At 31.7% G+C, this 20,794-nt stretch overlaps 1 protein-coding gene across 2 annotated transcripts in view; it reads left to right on the forward strand.

Annotated features, from left to right (window-relative positions):
• Con (leucine rich repeat protein connectin) overlaps window positions 1-20,794 on the forward strand; it is a 232,542-nt gene that overhangs the window by 63,310 nt on the left and 148,438 nt on the right. For both annotated transcript variants that reach the window (XM_085199296.1, XM_085199298.1), the window contains exon 2: window positions 12,029-12,062. The gene's annotated coding sequence lies outside the window, so the exon portion shown is untranslated. The remainder of the gene's footprint in view (window positions 1-12,028; window positions 12,063-20,794) is intronic.

Raw genomic sequence — 20,794 nt, forward strand, 5'->3', positions numbered from 1 at the left:
ATAAAATTACGGCGTCAGTTTAACTTACTAAATATGGGATACAGCGTGAAGCTGAATGGAAAGGACGTCATGTATTAAATTTAATATGATAAATTAAATATCCATATTTTTCATATATTGCAAATTAATATATTATTTTACGTGTCATTACTAATATTATAGATCTGAAGAGCTTATTCGGTTGAACAGTCTCCAGAATTCAGCAGAATCATATTATTTTAAATTATATAATAAACTAGTGGGCCTGGACGCGGCTACGCCCGCGGAAATATAAGCCTAAATAATTAAAATAAGTTAAATAATAATAAGTGGAGATTTATTATTAGAAAAAATATCTGAGTAACCGAAATGAACAAACAAAAGATATTTTAAGTGTATAACATCGGTATAGATAACCGAACTGAGATAAATCTATACTAATATAATAAAGCGGAAGAGTTTGTTTGTTTGTTTGTTTGAACGCTAAGATCTCTGGATCTACTGGATCGATTTACTTTGTTTTTGTTTTGTATGAAAGCTGCATTCTTCAGAAGTGCTATAGGCTATATAACATTACATTACACCTATATACCAATAAATTAAAATACTTTTTAATTTGACATGCAATTTATTCTGTCATGTTAATAACAACCGTCGACGCTACGCGACCGCGTTCCTTACCGCGTCATTTTGATATTCATCCTTATGAAAATAAATATAATAGTCACTTTTAGCATTTTATCTAGATTGAAATTATATTTCTGTAGAAATTATATTCTTATATTTCAAGCAGGCGTAGCCGCGTCCGGGTCCGCTAGTTAATTATAAGCAGCAAATAATTACATAAAAATTAACAGTAATTCGAAAATATATAAAAATTTACAAAACCATCAAAGTCATCTTACCGTTCGCGTCGATCATACTATACCACTCGTAGGCTAGGTGATTTCGAATCAGTGACATCTCCTTAATTATTTACTAGAATGTTATACAGTAAACTATAATTTCCATCTAGATGAAATGCTAGAAGTGACTATTATATTTATTTTCATAAGGATGAATATTAAATTGTAGAAATCATCTAATTCTTGTTAATGTATACAAATCTATATCGGCGCGCGCCATGTATGCATTAAGCAACTCACTTTGGGTGACGTTTTCTTAAAACATCAAACCTTGCAAGCTGTTGTTTAGCAACGCGTAGCGACGATTGTTATTTTCATGGCGGAATAAATTGCATGTCAAATTGATTATTTTAATATATTGGTATATATCGAAAATATTACAAATATGAAAAAAAAAGTATCCTATGTTCATCCCGGGACCCTCAAGTATCTCTATGTGAGTATTTTATAACAATTAAATTAGCGGTTTGGCCCTGATTGCGTAAAAGACAGACAGACAGACAGACAGAGTTACTTTCGAATTTATCATATAGGTATAGATGGATATAATTATAATATTGTTATGAATTATAGTTATTATTAAGCCACTAATTCAAATTATGAAAATATCTCGTCCTCCACAACGCCAGGAAATACGCCTCAGCGTGAAACATCGTGAGAAAATTTGCAGGTTTCGAAGTTCTTGCCGTTAAGCTTCAAATTTACTTTCATAATTATAAATTCTTTGCTTAGTACCGTTGGAGTAAATAAATATAGCATTTTAACATGGTTTTTAATTGTATTTGATAGCATAGCATCGACGGTTAGAAGCGACGGTTGCGGATTCAAGTTCCACACGACGAACTGTATTTTAATTTCTTCGCTATGGTAACAAGAAAGGAAGGATGTTGATGGCGCTTCATCATTTGACACACACTACCTCGAAAATTGAGCTGAAAATGGGAAGCACCCTCTATATAATACCTTATAAATTGTTGAACCTATCAAAATTTGAAGCTACATACTTTAAAGGACAAAGGAATTCATTAAATTCTTCTTAAAAGTTCCCTTGAGCAACAAACCATGTTCAGAGAGTACGCACTAGACTATACAAAAAAAAGATAACTTTTTTATAGGTTCGGACCTCAGTCATTAGTTTATTTTCTTTGGATTTCGATATAGTGTTAGGACACTCTGTTTCCATTTTCCACCAAATTCTGGACTCACAAGCATTCACAGTTGTGTCCCTGCACCACGACCAGCCTACAATAAACATATAATTGTCACAAATTAATAAACCTGTGACCTATTTAACAAAAACCTTTTCATTATTCCACCCAAGCAATCACAAACGTAGAACTGTAAAAAGTGGCAAAATAAAATACAATAAGTAATAAGCCCAGAGATGACTAAGTTCCACTTTTTCAAATCGCAGAGTTCTATTTTACGTGAAATGTAGGTTGCGAGCATTGAACGATCACAATATAGCGCTAAGAGCTAGGAAACAATTCATTCGTAACACTTTATTACATGTGCCTTTTGAATGTGCTTTCAAATCTGGGCTGTAAACGTTCAGAAACTTGATTTTTTCTATAGTAATTTTGTAACACATTTGTCGATGTCAATATCAAAGATAGAAGAAGTGACATTGGAATATGAGTCGTTCGATACATATATAGTTTGATATATAACAGGGTAGGTAAAGGGATAATATTATTAACACTTAGTTGCTCACGTTTTCTACAATTTTCAAAGAAATTATGTCTTGTTATCAAAGACATAGATCTGAAAAATAATTGCATCGAGTGTGAATCGAACTTACAACCGTCGTACAACCGTCACATCATGACATTTTTACCCTCATTTGAATAAAGACATAAAGCTATAAAAATAATAATAATAAAAAAATATATAAATGTCAAATTTATACAGAATTTTAGTCTAAATAAATCTTATGAATCACACTATTGCCAGTTAAACGAAGACAGCCCAGTCTGGCACTTGATCCTACAGTTAAGCGATAACCTCTTGAGATATTAGCATAGGCTTGTCTGTATTAAACTATTAACTGGGACAACTATTGGTGCAACGATCGCTACATCGACACCTAAGATTGTAATATCTCATTAAGACATTATCTAAATGAATATTGGATATTACTTACAATATTATTTAAATTATATTAGCTTTACGCTGTATCCCACACACAGCAGGGTAGGCAGAGGGAACCTAGTGTTAACCTTACACTACGTTCCCCAGTTTCTGCCGAATTCTAGAGGGAAAAAGCGTGTTGAGTGGCAGAACTCAACGCCGCGTTTTGCCTCGACACCAGAGCGAAGAAATGGAAATATAAACGTAAATAAATATTTCTCTTCCTCGAGTGGGGATTGAACCCACAACCGCGTATTATTTATGTTCTTGAATAAGAATCAATTCTTATAAGTAAGGGAACTGAAATTGATTGTAAGTATGAATGAGTACTATTGTGACACTTTTTCTTACAAAAAAGTAGCTTCACGCTTTTTCCCGCATAGGAAGCAGACAGAACCTACTGTTAAAAGACTCTGTTTTCAACTTTCGGGAAACGGCCCTGAGCTCCACCACTCAACACGGAATATCTTAAGATTAAATCTTAAAATTAGGGGTGCGTGGGAAAGAAAGTATATTAAAGCGTGAACAAGAAAAAATAAAAGAACAGAAATTACGTACATGTTATTATAGCAACACAGACAAAGTCACCGTCGTCTCTAGTACAGATACAAAACATATTGATCAAACATAATAAGGCCCTTATTTATCTCATAGATTTCAATTTATAAGAAATTCCTCGACGATATTAGTCGATTAATATTTCCTTTCAGCGATGTTACATCAGCTAAAAAGAGAATTGTGCTCCTTTGTCCGGTTTTGACAATGTCCCGTACTAATATTAAAAGCTTTATAACAAATCGGTTGTTGTAAATACATAAAATAATTCTATAATTGTGTATATTTATCTTTTTTATTACCGGTCAATTTCCTTCGTGTGTTTTCCATACAACGTGACATTGGCGAAATGAATTGTGCTCAACTGGCACGCTCGAAACGCCATATATCGAGAAATCAATCAATCTACATAAAATAAATTAATTTTTAACAAAAACAAAAACCGACTTCTAACAACGAACTAAAAAGTGAAAAATAATTTTACAAAGATTTTATAATTTCGAAGTCGGTGTCAAGCTAATGCTACACCTTTACTACAATATCTAATTACTAAGCCTGTTTGTTTTACTTGGCACCGACTTCAAAATTATAAAATCTTTATAAAATTATTTTTCACTTTTTAGTTCGTTGGTAGAAGTCGGTTTTTCCTTTTTGTTAAAAATTAATTTATTTTATGATTTTAAGTGATGGGTAGATCTTCAAATGATGCTTCTTAAACGAGTGTTGATGGTGGTGGTAGTGGTTCTCAACGAGTGGTTGTGATTGTCTTATGTAAAACTTCATTTAATTAGGTATTATTTTTGTGCAAAGTTACATTTTGGTATATTGACAAGAACATGCATAAAAAGTATTCGGGCGAATTGGGAATCTCCCTTCTTTGAAGTTGGTTGAAAATGAGAACATCCTCTTTTTTGAGGTTGGTTGAAAAGAAATGTAACGATCAGGAATCTCACTTCTGACATCGAGTTAAAAAGTTTTTGCTTGTAACTATTACAGTATAATCAATTTTTTTACCAAAAAAAAACAAACTTTCTCAATTTTCACCGGATTCCATAATCGGAACCTAACCAAACTTTCACCAAATTATCCTTGAAGTATATCCTTTCAAATAAAAAAAGAATCATTAAAATCGGTTGGCGCGACATTGAGTTATTCGTCTATTTGTCGCGCACATATCTAATGCAAATTTAAGACTTATGTGATTTTCTCATGGATACCATTGTCAGACATGAACAAAAAAAAAAATAGGACCATTCGGGAAGCTTCACCTTTCAAATAAAAAAAAATATATAAAAATCGGTTCACAGAGTCAAAAGTTATGAGGTAACAAACATAAAAAAAAAATACAGTCCAATTGATAACCTCCTTTTCTTACAGAAAACACGGTTTTGCTAAGCTAAGAAATGTAATTATTTATACTAATAAATATAACTTATTTTAAAAAAACTATAATTACATACTTAAATTATTTTGTACTATTTGGTTCATTTGTTTAAAAAATTAGGTTAGTAGTAATTAGTGCGTAATGTCTTAACACTAGCCTCCTCTCTGTCACATGCGGGATAGGTTTGTACCTACCGTGAACCTATAAAAATATAATATAAATTAATTTTTAACAAAAACAAAAACCGACTTCTAACAACGAACTAAAAAGTGAAAAATAATTATACAAAGATTTTATAATTTTGAAGTCGGTGCCAAGTAAAACAAACAGGCTTAGTAATTAAATATTGTAGTAAAGGTGTTGTAGCATTAGTTTGACACCGACTTCAAAATTATAAAATCTTTGTATAATTATTTTTCACTTTTTAGTTCGTTGTTAGAAGTCGGTTTTTGTTTTTGTTAAAAATTAATTTATTTTACGATTTTTAGTGATGGGTAGATCTTAAAATGATGCTTCTTAAACGAGTGGTGATGGTGGTGGTAGTGGTTGTCAACGAGTGGTTGTGGTTATCCTATGTAAAACTTTATTTAATTAGGTATTATTTTTGTGCAAAGTTACATTTTGGTATATTGACAAGAACATACATAAAAAGTATTCGGGCAAATTGAAAATCTCCCTTTTTTGAAGTTGGTTGAAAATGAGAACATCCTCTTTTTTGAGGTTGGTTGAAAAGAAATGCAACGATCAGGAATCTCACCTCTGACATCAATTTAAAAAGTTTTTGCTTGTAACTATTACAGTATAATCAATTTTTTGCCAAACTTTCTAAATTTTCACCAGATCCGATAATCGGAACCTAATCAAACTTTCACCAAATTAAACCTTGAAGTGTATCCTTTCAAATAAAAAAAGAATCATCAAAATCGGTGCGACATTGAGTTATACGTCTATTTGTCGCGCACATACCTAATGCAAATTTAAGTCTTATGTGAATTTCTCATAGATACCATTGTCAGATATGGACCAAAAAAAAATGGGACCATTCGGGAAGCTTCACCTTTCAAACAAAAAAAAATTTTCAAAATCGGTTCACCCAGTCAAAAGTTATGAGGTAACAAACATAAAAAAAAAAAAAAAAAAAAAAAAAAAAAAAAAAAGAAAAAAAAAAAAATACAGTCGAATTGATAACCTCCTTTTCTTACAGAAGTCGGTTAAAAATATGATCCGTCTTTTCATTTGTTTTTTTTTATATCTATTGACTCTGGAAAGTTATGAAAATTTTAGTGCTTCCTTTATAAAATTGAAAGGATCTTAAGAAATGGTAATTCGCAGAACCTCAACTTTGCTCTAGTTATCTTAATTCTACAGAGCTGCAGTTTTAATTTCTTCAATTTAATATTGTAATATATTATAATCAGTGAATTTTCACTATTTAATTTAAATGAAGAAATCTATATTTTTTTCGTATAAAAATAGATAGCGATAAATTATTCTCTATTGAAATTTTACGTTACGATTGGATCCTGAAATTGGAACCCCCAGTTGCCAAATCCGACTCGCACTTGACCGATGTTTTTGTTCATATAAAAGGTAGCTAATATTAAATTACTTCGCAAAGCGATGCATTTATGTATTTTACTGATTTTGTTTATCTGCATTTCGCAGTGCAGGTGCAAAAGTTAGTATTTTACACGTTTACTAGACTCGAATGCTACAACCAAAGCTGCATCTCATCTAAGTAAGCTCAAGAAACATATATGTAACGTATTTGTTGATACAAAATGTGAATATAATAAAAATATTCTTAAAATAATTTTGCATCTATTTAAACTGGTTCTTTATAGCTTCAAGCCGTATTCCACATTAAGTAGAGTTCATTGAGAGAACCTAGAGTTGAGACACTCGATTCCTCGTGACAATTTTTAGTCATATTTAAAAAAAACGCCTTATGGATGCGGCGTTTTTCCCAATTTCAACACAGAATGCTTTCGTATTTAATTCGGCGGCAAGTGGGGATCGAAAGTATTTAAATGAGAACGGAGTACCTTAAGGTTCCAAGGTTCCCTCTGCCTATTATGTGCGGGATACAAAAAAACTGTAAAAGTTACATTCTAATATTAGGCAACGTACGCAACACTGACGGCTTACCCTAAATATCCTCTTAGCACTACATCCTGTAGTGCAATAATAATTCATAACCTATACGCTGGCAGAGAGCCCAATACCTATCAAATTCAGTTAAGTATTTATTGTTAGCATCGCTTATGTGTACGTATGGGTTGGCGTTTTCTTAACATATTGGTTTACTCTTATATGTTTATTTTATGATAATGTTTGTAAATAAGTTTTTTTATTATTATATAAAAAATGGTAGCTTTTTAGGACAACGTGTGCTGTAAAGACAATGGTCATTGATTCGATTCCCGTTCAGATGAATGAATTTATTTCATTTTCTCGCTCTGGTAAGAAGACAAAACGCGGCGTTAAGTGCAATTCGACACGCAATGCCTTCATGATTAGGCTGGAAGAGGGGAATGGAAACTTTATAACATAAGGTTCCCAAGTTCCCTCTGTCTACCTAATTATATTCGGCATATAACGTGAAGCAAAAAAGAACACCAATTATTAATATAATATATTAGATATACAATATACATATGTATAACGTCATATTGCCAAAAGTCACGTCTCCACGTACCTATAAGCTTACAAGAAAGAAACGGGGTTTTCTATAGTAAGTATTGTTACTTTAAAATATATGTAGGTCGCCTTTAGCCCCGAGTACGGTAGTAAGAGGTATCGAAACGTTTCATAGCAGCAAGAAAAAAATATTAGCCAATATCGACGTAATGGGGATGAAAAGGTCAAAGTCTGTATGAAAATCTTTTACGGGTTAAACTGTCAATCTATTTAAAAATACGGAACCTTTATTCAAATGAATATTATAAATATATATTAATAAAAATAATACTATTTATTTCGCAAAAAAAGGTAAAAATTAACTTTTTTTATTTAATCAAAAATGCCTGAGAATTCATGTCAATTTTTGCCATATAGCGTGCTGAGCCGTGCCTTGTTACGTAGACAGAACTAGAAAATGTACATAATTTAAATAGAACTAACCATTTCTCCAAGTCGGTATCGAACCGAAGAGGTCGCTATTACAGTCAGACGATGATAACAATAAATTTAGATAATATTCTTCACGCTGTATCCTCATAGCAGGGCAGACAGAGGGAACCTTAACGTTCCCATTAACATACGTCGTTCTCCATTCTTCGCCGACTTTTTAATGCATCAACGTCACACTTCGCCTCGTTATCAGAGCGAGGAAATGTAGATATGAGATATTTCATTCTCTCAAGTGGTAATCGAACTTACAACTAATATATTTTTTCTATTTAAAAAAACTACGTATCTAATATAATAAAATGCACACAAGCTTACTATCACTAAATAATCCCTTATAATTTAAAACACTAAAATATCCTTTAAAAAGGATAAGCATGACAAAATTACTATCGAACTTTGAAGGGTTAATGTTACAAAGGACCTAGTGTTTTCATTTACAAAATGTGCGGTTTACTTCGCGGTTAGTACGGTTTTACTATCCAGTTGAACATGTAAGGCTATGTCACTGATTAACTGACTAGGAAGAGTTCCGTCGTGGCTTAGTGGGGCCGCTTCTGATTATAAAATTGGGGTTGTAGATTCCATTGTCATTATAGGAAATGATTATTTTAATATTTATATTTTTGTTCCGTAAGAAATAGTACGGTATTGGTTTTAGCCATTAAAGCATTAACGCATTATCTTCATGCTTCTTGAGAGAGATGGACGGATATGAGGGATAGAGCGTGAAGATAATAAAATAATGTTTTGTATTCTTTTGAATTAGATTTATTTTTTCTATGGTTTTAATCATGAAATTGTTAAGTTTTTTAATGTGTATTTCTCGCTAACCTAGCGTCACCTCTAACCTCTATATAATTAAATATTATAATATAAGTTTTTGAAGTTTTTCTTTAAATTACATTGCAAAAGTAATTAAATAGTGTATTAATAAAGTTTTTTTTAAAAAAGTAAAATATATTCCCCATTCATAAAAATATTCCATGTTCAAATCAGTTCAGAATTATGTTTTTCTCAATTCCTCGAATGTCTGAGACTCTGCTTTGAAAGAGAGCCTGAAGATAACCTTAAATGATAAAGTTTCAAAGTAAATAACATCTTGGAATTTTCTTATACTGAAAATAAACTTTATAGATAACTTTATAATAAATATTTATTTATTTATATTAATTTTAAGTTAATATAGGGCACGTCACGGTGTAGAAGCACAGGTTGTGGGTGGCGAGGTTCCCCTCTCAAGGAAATGAAATATCTAATATTTTTTCGCTTTGGTGTCGATTCAAAGCGCGGCGTTGAGTTTCGCCACTCAACACTTAATGCCTCCACAATTCTGCGGACAATAGTAAACGAAGTGTTTTAACACTAGGTTGTGCTGGGTACATGCATGCATGCAGCTGCTTTTGCAGCATGAAGCTGATTTATTTTTTTTTAATTATTTTTTTTCACTACATTCACCAAAATTCCCTTTTCCATTTTATCATGCGTTTCTTTAATGCTTAGTATCAGATATGAAATAACATAGTATAATGTTTTAACTTTAGCATGAAGTTATTATTGTATTGAACGTGAATTCGATTTCGATTTCGATGAATGATATCTATATATATTTACATTTTATATTTCCTTATAATATAGCATATACACAGCTTAGGAAGTGTAGGGGAGGATTAAAAGAGGATTTCTCGAAATTCCCCTCCATTTTTTTTCCTTTTTCCATTTTACGTTTAAAAATCCACTGAAAAAAGTTGCAGGCAAGGAATACTCTAGATACAAGAATATTTTTATAAGCCCGCACTGGATATTAAAGCTTTAAAAATTTGATGTAATAATTTAGTATTGAATACAATATATTATTTGAATGTTGTCTTTTCTCAGATATAAAGCCAAAGACTTATGCATAGAAAGATAACTGAAAGTCGTTTCCATATTTCTTTGATAAAATTGAAGGCACCATTCGTATACTTTTAGATTTCTTTACAAAAACTAGAATCTTGAGCATGAAATATCTAGTACTGGTCTTTACAAAATGTTATAAGAGACGGTCATGTTTCTCAAATTTCGTGTTTTTAGTTTTTTAAAATATAAAATTAAATAAAGTTAATAATAGACAACTCATTCCAATCTTTATTTCATATAATTAACCACTATTCAACCATTTCCAACACAAATTTGCGACACAATCAACAATCACAACAAAAGAAACTATTACAATTAACACAAAGAAAATAGACACGAAACCGCGAACTTCTCTAGAACAGTTAAAAGCGAAACATACAGTACTCGAAACTCGCTTTCATTATTCCATTACCAGCATTGTGTTCTAAGAGAGTGGAGAGATAAAAGGAAACTTTTTTCTCAAACAACAAGCCGGCTTCCTCGGTCTAATAGTCGGAATAAATTTGATAAAACTTTTGGTAGAGTCCTCGAGTAGTTTATTTTGGCTTTTACTAAACTAATATCTAACGTTGAGACTCTTCAAAGTTTGTACGTCGTCACATTAAGAAATGGTTCTATTATCATTGTTGGTGGTGTTTTCTAAGTAAACAATATAATATAATGTTTTTTTTAGCTTTACGCTGTATTTTCGACATAACAGGGTAGGCAGTGGGAACCTGGGAACTAGCCAACATATGCCGAAACACTCAACGCACAATACCTTCAGTGGAAACCTTGCGAACACAGTGAAGAAATGAAAATATTAAATATTTAATTTCCTCGAGTGGGAATCGCATCCACATCCTATTGCATTTACAGTTGCACGATCTTAGCGCCACGACTGGCCTCAATGGCTTGGCTTAGATTGTGACCAAGGCGAAGAAATAAATATAATTATTTCCCCCATATGGCAATCGAACCCACAATTATTACGCTTACAGCCAAACGCTCTTCTGCAACACGACGGCCTTGAAAATTCTTCGAAAAAAACAACATTAAAACAAATTTAAAACGACAAATGTTCTTACAAGACTTAATTTGCAATATCGGATAGATTGCTATAAAGAAGAAGTCCTGAGGAACATTCCTTTAGGCAATTAGGTATGCGTGGGAGGCAATTTAAATTGTAAGATATGGCGAAGATCGTGATAACATTATGAGAAAATTGCACACTTTATTCAAATTTATACAGAATTTAGCGATGAAAAGAAAACGTTTATTTAATTTTTAAACTTTCTACTCGTTTTAGTGATATTCGATACTTGCATAAGTTAGATATACAAGAGAATCCTGTATATAGTTACTGTCATTTTTAATACACAATGTATATGCTTTAATACAGTGAGGTAGAGGGAAATTATCCCTCAGTCCCTCCCTTACAGTCTGTAGCTGTACATATATGTTAAAGTATAATTCTATCATCATTCAAACACAACACTATCACGAATGATGAATCAGTATGGCAATAATAAAAACAATGTAAATTTTTTAGAAAACGTTTTAAAATTTTAACATAGCGGGATTTAAACCCGCGCCTCTTGGACAGTTTCCAGGAGGTTCAAGTTTTTTTTTTTTTATATGGAATAGGCTTGCGTTTGACCGCATCAAGTCTGGTGAGCGTTGATGCGGTCTACGGTGGTGCACGCTTGCCTAGAAGATACCTTTTTATACTGATAACAAACATACTAAGAATAACTATAGTTTAAAAATAACTTTTTAAACTAAATCTATAACCTGCACATCCCGCAAGTAAACTAGACACATATTTGAAGATGCACCTGTGTTTCAGTTCACGCTGAACACCCACAAATTGCATAGCGCTCCACAGTTTGGAATATTTTTAAGTTATAATAAATCTAAAATGTTGGAAGATTTGTGTTTAATTTTGTATATAAGTTGACTACGGTAGTAAATGACTGTTATAACTGTAAACCCGAAAGTTGTGGGTTCGAATACGAACTTTTTCAGCTTGAGAATAAAATACTAATCTAATTATTTTTGTTTACAGTTTCTTCATCGCAATTCTTCATTGAAATTTTCATGTAAGTACGCAACATTTTAAAAGTTTTAGACAGTAAAATCCTTAACCTTATGAATTTGGTTTTAACTTTGAATAATACTTAATTCTAGGATCCTATTATACTAACACTATAAATGTGAAAGTTTGTGAAGATAAATGTGAATATCAGGTTATCTTTGTAAAATCTTATAGTACATTTCAAAGTTCTAAAAATTAACATATCTGTGATGTCGATTACTAACGTTTGTACGGTTATCTAATACTTATCTTTAGGCCACTACGATGTAGTGAGATAGCGTCTGACTATAAATTAAATGGTTGTACTCGTAGGTTCAATTTTTACGCGGACGAATAAATTATTTAAATTTATTCCCTGGTTAGAAAAATGCTACACAGCGTTTAGTTCCGTCACTCAATACGGAATGACTCGAAGTGTACGAAGAACGAAGTGTCCTAACTGATCTCTCTTCCAAAAAAAAATATTGTAATATTTATATAGCTGAGGTCAAATAAAAAAATTAAAATAAAAAATGTTTCATACTTTAGGAAAGAGTTTTATGGTCCCAATTTCCTCTTATCTACCCTGGTATGTAAGAGCTATGTACGGGATACAGCGTGAAGTAATAGACTAAATTATTATTATTTATCTAAAAGAAATTTATAGAAAAATTTAATTTAAATCCTTAGCGATCAGTTCTCCAACTCGTTTCCTTCACACAAACGAGCAACAAATTACGTTATATCCAAATTAGATTTCCTTACCCCTTAGGGTCTTATAATCTGCACAAAGACAAGTCCAGAAATAATGTCAGATTCTATACGCTCCTGTGAATTCTTCATTCATTAAGATGAACGATTCGAGGCTGGCTTTTATTTAAATTTCAATTTGGTAATTTAATAATGTTAATATTTATATGGCAGGTATTGTAAGTTTTATGGTTGGTTTTTTCTGTAATTTTTCATAATTTATTTTTTTGAAGAACTAGTTATTTTTAACTTATTTAATAAATAAATGATTTCGATTTATATTATTATTTATGTTTAAGATGAAATATAGTATGGATTGAATTATACACTATATGTGATCAAAGTAAAAAATAGATTGTCACTTATAGAGTAAAATAAGCAAATATGAATTTACTTTTTATAGTCAATTAGCGGACGCGCGCAGCTTCGCCCGCTGATTTGCACCCTTAGGAGTGAATTAAAATAAACCACGAAACATGTGTTCAATGAAATATTTTTAAGAGTCTAAATTTCAAATTTTATAAAAATCGGTGGCGATTTAAAGATTTTTCCATACAAACTTTCACCCCTTATTAGCACCCTTAGGGGGTAAATTCTAAAAAACCGTGAAACACGTGTTCAATTAAATACTTTTAAAAATCTAAATTTCAAATTTTATAAAAATCGGTGCCGATTTAATTTTTTTTCCATACAAACTGTCAACCCCTATTTTACCCCTTTAGGGTTAAAATTTTTCAAAATCCCTTCTTAGTGGATGTCCAGATTACGAAAGTAAACATCTGTCCAAATTCCACGTTTCTACGCACAGCGGTTACGGCTGTGCGTGCGTCTTACCTCAGTCAGTGAGGACAAGTCCTTTTATATATATAGATAATGAAGCTCTGATTATATAATTATTATGTTGTGATTATAGGTTAGATTCTAACTCAGAACAAGGAGAAAATGTCTCAGAAGGGCTTAATATAAATAGTGTTTTAACATATATATGCTATAAATCGCAAAAGATCGTGCAAAGTGGAGTAGTTTGACGAGGAAGGCAGACCCTGGCAATAGCCGGGATTAATGCCAGGAAGAAGAAGATGCTATATTTCGAATACAGCATAAAACTGAAAAAAAAAACGATTCAACATTCATAATTACCAACATAAGACAATACAAACTGACCAATACCAAAGTTATTATCAAAAACAACGCATCCAACGTAAAACGTCCTATCCGAATTAATCTTCTTAACTTAATACAGACCGCACTACCGCCGCCACGAGGCCTCGACTAGACGGAAAACACATAAATGAATGGCCTCACGTCTAAACAAGAAGGCAATTTAGTATTCTGACGTAGAATTAAACGGATCTCTCTCCCTGCTATTCAATTTGTTGCGAATCTCTTTTAATGTCTGGGGCTAATGTTCATAATATGTTTTTATGTTATGCTTATACAAGTTTTATCTGCGGATTCGTTCGTGTAGTGAAATGGCAAATAATTTACACACTTTTAAAATCTCATGTAGTATTATCAATGTCCGAGGTAACTGTAACCAACTAACATTATGATCCTAGTGTTAAAACACTGCGTTCTCCATTTTTTGCCAAATTCTGGAAGTATTGCGTGCTAAGTGGAACTTAACGCCAACTGAAATATTAAATACTTCATTTCCACAAATGGCAACCCAACCTAAAACAATTGCGCTTACAGTGCTAACTCTGCACTTAAAATCATTTCATTTTTTTAAATAAAATAATAAAAAAATCTTTTTTCTTATATAATATTTCTTTGGAGAAATATTTATTTCTAAAATAATAAAACATAAGTTCACGATGCACTGTTCCTACTCTGTCAATAAAACTACCCTCCACCAGTGTACAGGAATTATTATATTCCGATCGTTACTGTGAAGGCTTGCACAAACGACGTTTTACGATCAAAAGCAAAAGCGCTGGTTAAACTTAGCTCAAAGCGGAAATTTTATATTTTAAAGACTAGCTAGCTACATATAAAAGATTTTACCAAATATATCGGCATTTTTTTTTAAATACTTTTTACTTATATATTATATTGTGTATGTTTTTAATTTTAAAATTAGAAATATAATAAATAACATCACGCTGTATACCTCAAACAGCAAGGTAGGCACGCCTTGTCTGTTAGCAGAACGAGAAAATGAGAATAATTCTTGCACACGTGGAAATCGAACCCATAATAGTTTCGCTTACAACGAAACAGCGTGCCGGGTTAAATTATTTTCTAAAATAAAGTTCTTTTTTCTTCTAAACAAATTTTTGACACATAAGTTCCGCCTAAGTCTGGAGACATTAAGTGTTGAGTGGTGGAACTTAGCGCCGCGTTTTGCTTTGCTTTTCGCGAAACTAAACCTCGAATTCGATAATATAGTATCTTCATTAAACGCAAGTTTGCCTAGACATAGTTAAGAAATTAGTTTGAGAAGATATAATATAATTTAAACTTAATACATATAAAATAAACATCAGTAATAGTTTGAAATCGCATATAGACATGAGTCGCAGTATACAGTTATTCCAGAATAACAATACAAGAAAAGCAAATTTACTCTCTATTCCGCATAGCGGAGTAGACAGAGGGAAGAGGGGAAGAGGGAGGGAACCTAGTGTTAACATATTCCCTTTTATCCTAATTTAAGGAATTACGTGATTAACGCCTACCACGTCAAGACATTCCGTTTCGTACTTTCCGCCGTGATGTCTTTAATATTTAACATATAAGGGTTAAATATCATGATATGATTGATATCAAACTTTACTTAAAAGTCAATCGAAATGGATATTGAGTATGAAATATTCACATGCAATTGTAATACAACGCTCTGTAACTTTATATTCAAAAATAGTTGGAGCCTCACAAAATATTAATGATTGAAACGAAATGTTAGTTTCATTGGAATTTAGAAATTTAAATGAAATATCGTTTTAGATGCAACGAAAATCGGAAAAAATCTGCATCCGGTGGAAAATTTAGAGCAAGTGGTTCATTCGCACGGTGGGATGGTTGATTTGTGTGAAATACTTAATTGTTATTTATGTTTCTTTGCTATAGTTGGATAAATAATATCTTTAGAATATATTATACATATAATAAAGCTCATTTTGGCTGAATAATAATATTACTGAAAGCACAATAATTTTTTCCGTATACACTGACACAAATATAGCGAGGGAGTAAAAATATTTAATTCCCTCGCTCTGGTAATGAAGTAAAGCATGATGTTGAATTCCGCCAAAGGGCTCAAAGTGAGGAAGCTTCTTAATGGGTACAGAGTGAAAAAAAAATAGTTTACAATATTTCAAATACAAATAAACATAAACCTTTATTTCAAAACTAAACACAAAACAAAAGAAAAAACCAGAAACAAGAAAGAACAAAAATTAAAAACCCCAGTGCGTAGCAACTCCAAACCGGTTGTATCCAGTAAATACCGGATATATCCAGAACTCCGCCATATTTCGTGCCTCGCCGTCGACGTCCCAACGAAATTTAATTCCAAGGCACCTCGCGCTTAGTTGGAGCTCAAAGAACATCTCGTACCGCACACGAGTGTACCTGTACCTGTACACAGGTACAGACCTGTGGCAATTTTAAAAGACAAACCACGTTGTTTAACATGATTAACGTAAAACGATATTTTTGTTTTATATCGCCAAGCCGTGAGCTTTTCTAGTGTGGATGATGAAACCGAAAACTGGTAGTGGTAAATAAAATTTCTTTTAGACTTTATATTTTGTGGGTAGTTTTCAATTTGTTGTTATTTTTATGTTTACGCGTTTTTTTTTCGTTTTATGCGTAGTTTGATATAATATAAGTTTTTGGACTGTGAACGTGGTTTTGGATTCAATTCTCACTCGAGGACATATTCGCGTATAGTTTTCATTTTCTTGTTCTGGTAAAATAAGTGGTGTATGAGAAAGATATTATCTTAATATTAACAGTATCTTATTAAGTACTAAAAAACAAACCTCAAATGAGAATCGAATTAAAACGGACTGGTAGAAATATTTCCCGATAATATTAAAATTTTCCCCACAGTGGTAATCGAACCCATAACACGAAAGCAGTCTTGCCCTTGTGCCGCGACTGTTTTATAATTTAATTTAACTTTTATTCGCATTATTTTCATTCATTGCAAATAAACGGCATCAGAATACGACATTGATTAAGTATGGAGTTGTGGAAACTTCTTCCTCTAACTCCGGCGATACGATACGTTACCGTATCGAGGTAAGGTGAGTTTTATTTTTCTTTAATTTAACTAGTTGCTTCAAGCTATACCATATTAATATAAGGGTTTTTATTAAATCAGATGTTTTATTTTTGGGGAAGATGTAATATTATCTTAACATTAAACATATATTTTTTATATAGATCGGTTCATGTGACGATCGTGGGTTTGATCCTCACTCGGGGTATTTAATTTTTTTTTGTCGCTTCTTCTGTCTGATAGACTAACCGCGGCGTTGAATTCTGCTACGCAACGCAATTTCTCGAAACTTGGGATTGGGATAACGAGGAACGGCGTGCACCCTTATGCTCATTAAGAAGCGTGGAGACTCTTTTTTTTTAAATAAAAAAAACTACAGATAGATTTTAAAATATCATTTTGAAATCAAAAAATATAATCTATAAAGAAACATTTCATACAGAGAAGGTACAGTGCAAAAAATGTATCACTATCCTTCAAAGACGATTATTTTTACTTTATCTAAAACTTTCATCGAGCGAATCGTACTAGGGTGGGTGAGCGAAGCGACCAGCAAAAGTTTTTTCACAAATATAAATATATTCTTAATTAAATTTGGAACCATAACTCGCCATTCCGTCATCATGGCGGTTTGATTTTATTTACTATTCAAAATTCGTCGTTAAGTTTCTTCACTCAACATTAGGTAGAAAGTTGAGAAGAGAGTGTATATATCAGACTCTGCTATATGCGGGAATCAATGCGTGAATCAATGCTTACCACAATAATTAAAATTAATATAAAAGTAAAGTTCTAAAAGAATATTTCATTCGGCATATATATTACGGAATTGTACGACGGCAATGATCGCATGCCCGAAGAAATACACATTTCCGTATAAATGTAGGACGGTTTAGCTTAAGCTGGGATTTTCTTATAAGTACTCGGAGTAAATTCGTTCTGTCAGTAATGGTTTTTTATTTTATTATTTTATATTTAATTTTATTAAAACTATTATTTAAAGTATCTACTTTAATTTTAAAAACTTTAAAAAAATATATAAGTTTAATAGTTTCTATTATTTGCTAATTTAACTAGACGTCGCCTATAACATGGTTTGCAAGGGCTTTAAGACATAAAATGGATAATCTCGTTTTTCCGTTGGTCGTAGAAATTTTAAGAAATCCTGCTTTACACTCCCTAAATTACCTAAATGCTAATTTCAACTTTGCTCGTACAGTTGTTCTATTTGTAATTTCTCTGTTCTCTGATTTTTTTGAGCTTTAAGAGATCGTTAGCTTAAATATTCGACATTGATTTCAACCTGATAACCCCACGCGATCTCTACAGAACCCAAAAAGCAAATTTTTAATCCGTATATGTTACAAAAGTAAAATAAAAGACAATTCAAGAATACACAGCAACGAGCATGATCTTACATCTCAGATCTTACAATTAAACGTCTTTAGTCCAAACCTAAGTAAAAACGTCTAATTGAATTTAAAATAAAAAGCCAGGATTAAAGGATTTGTAGCGCGTGGCGTCAGTGTTTGGTTTCATTTGAGTCTCTTATATACTTTGTTCGTTTTGTTCCTTCCAACTTTCAGTTTGGATGCGGAAATACTGAAATTTTAAAGTTTTAAGTAAAATTGTGTATATATTATTTTTTATACTTAAATTTTTGTATTATTTTTTTAATTTTTTGGTAGTATAAAAGTTTGTGAATTAGCTTTAATAACAAGAAAAAGAGAGAAGTTGAGTTTCGCCACTCGTCTCGTCTCTAAAATTGAGCAGAAAGTAAAGAATTTTATAACCTAATTAGAAATATTTTCTACAATAAAATTTAAAACTGCAACTATAAAATAAAATCAAATACTCTAAAATACACCAAAACGGCGATAAACCACGTTATTGTTATAAGTAACGTGGTTTTATATATAATATATTAATAATATTAATACTAATAGTATAAGTAGTAAGTACTACTTACAGCCTCAATTAGTCAGTTTCCAAGATAGTGTCACATAATTAGACACATATTTAGCTTTGTTATTGGATATGCTATTGAATGAACGTATTGATTTGTTTTGATTATCCGAACATACCGATCTCAAATATTTACTCAATAATAGTGGAATACTGTACACATGTTATATTTATGTTAATATGATAGTACCTATGTACATACATACATATGTATGTCAGTTTAATATGTAGTTATGATACGTACTATTCCGTTTTGAGCTGAGAGTATTCGAAATTTGAATTGTTTGGTTAAAATAATAAGCTTTTTAGTTTGAAAACTGTATCATGTTAGACAAAAGTTTGTGTCACATTGATAAAGTTGGTGTGAACTCAAATGTTAGGACGTCTGAGCTTTTAAGAGAAGTAAGCAATTTTATAAACTTTAAAAGATAAGATAAGCTATAAAAGATAACCTCAATAAAGATATTAAGAAAAAAAACATATCTAAGTTGATTAATTTTATTTTTTTAACTTCACACTGCATTCCGCACGAAGATGCATAGACATAAGTAACCTGGGAACCTAGTGTTAAGAGACTCTGTTCTTAATAAGATATTTCTTTCAGGCTTTGCAGCACAAATGATGCTACAAACAAAATCCTATTATCCTATAACTTACACCAAGCGTAGCAGACGCCTCTACGATTTGTAGATTAACGTTCACTTGATATATATAGGCAGGGGCTTCAGCTTTGTGGTTTTTAATTACATTTTCATACAAACATAGACATACATACATACATACATACAAACGTACGTCCCGTCTTTTATTAGATTGTATCTCCACCGTAAAAGAGAATTGTAATCATAGTTCTAGGTAGTATTGTCGATTTGGGAATAAAAGCAATTAGATTTTTTAACGAGTTCTCTCTCACATTGTCTTGTGTGGAATGCAACGTGTGAATAGATTAGTTGTGTGTTTTTGGTATTCTGAATTTCATGTTTATGTAATCAAATTAGCTTCACTCTATATCCAGCACGCTGCAGGGGAGGCAGAAGGAACCTATATTGATGAGGCTGAGGGAACCTTGTGTTAAAATATTTCATGTTTCGAACGATTTTCGAGACATTATGTGTTGAATGGCAGAATTTAATGCCTAGCGTTGTTTCGTTGGTAAAAGGAGGACGTTATTTCCAACGAATAAGAATCGGCACATTATTAAAATGAATTACTTATACTTGCCTTTTATTTAATTAAAAATATATTATTAAGAATAATAATAATATATCAGTTAACTTGGTAATTATCCTGGTGGTTAAATGATTAAGCCAAATCCTATATATTAGAATTCTGCAGAATTTATTAGTAAGCCATTCTAGATCTCATATTATAATTTATTGATCCAAGCAAATTCTATAGCTTATAGAAGCGTGTTTTTTATTTTTTTCATACATAAGTACTTACGTTTCATCTTTTATTAGACTGTATCTCCAATGAAAAAGACTACATTAACACTATTGTTGATTTGGGAATAAAAGTAATTAGATTTTTAACAAGTTTTTCTCACGTTGTCTTGTATTTCTTTAGGGATTTTGCATGTGAAATGGAATTTGAGCTACAGAAATAGATTGGTAGCTAGTACGTTTTTAACTATCATTGTGGGTTCAATTAATTATTTATTAATGTTTAATATTTTGAATTTATAACGAAATTGTATCAACTAAGTACCGATCAAATAGCAATAAAAAAGCAGCTTCACCTGTATTTCGCTTATAACAAAGTAGACGGACGGCACCTAATGTTAGACATTCAGTTGACAGCATTTAGACATG

This window comes from Heliconius melpomene, chromosome 16, assembly GCF_056956725.1.
Source record: "Heliconius melpomene rosina isolate 202511_hmr_F chromosome 16, ASM5695672v1, whole genome shotgun sequence".
In the NCBI taxonomy this organism is placed as follows: Eukaryota; Metazoa; Arthropoda; class Insecta; order Lepidoptera; family Nymphalidae; genus Heliconius; species Heliconius melpomene.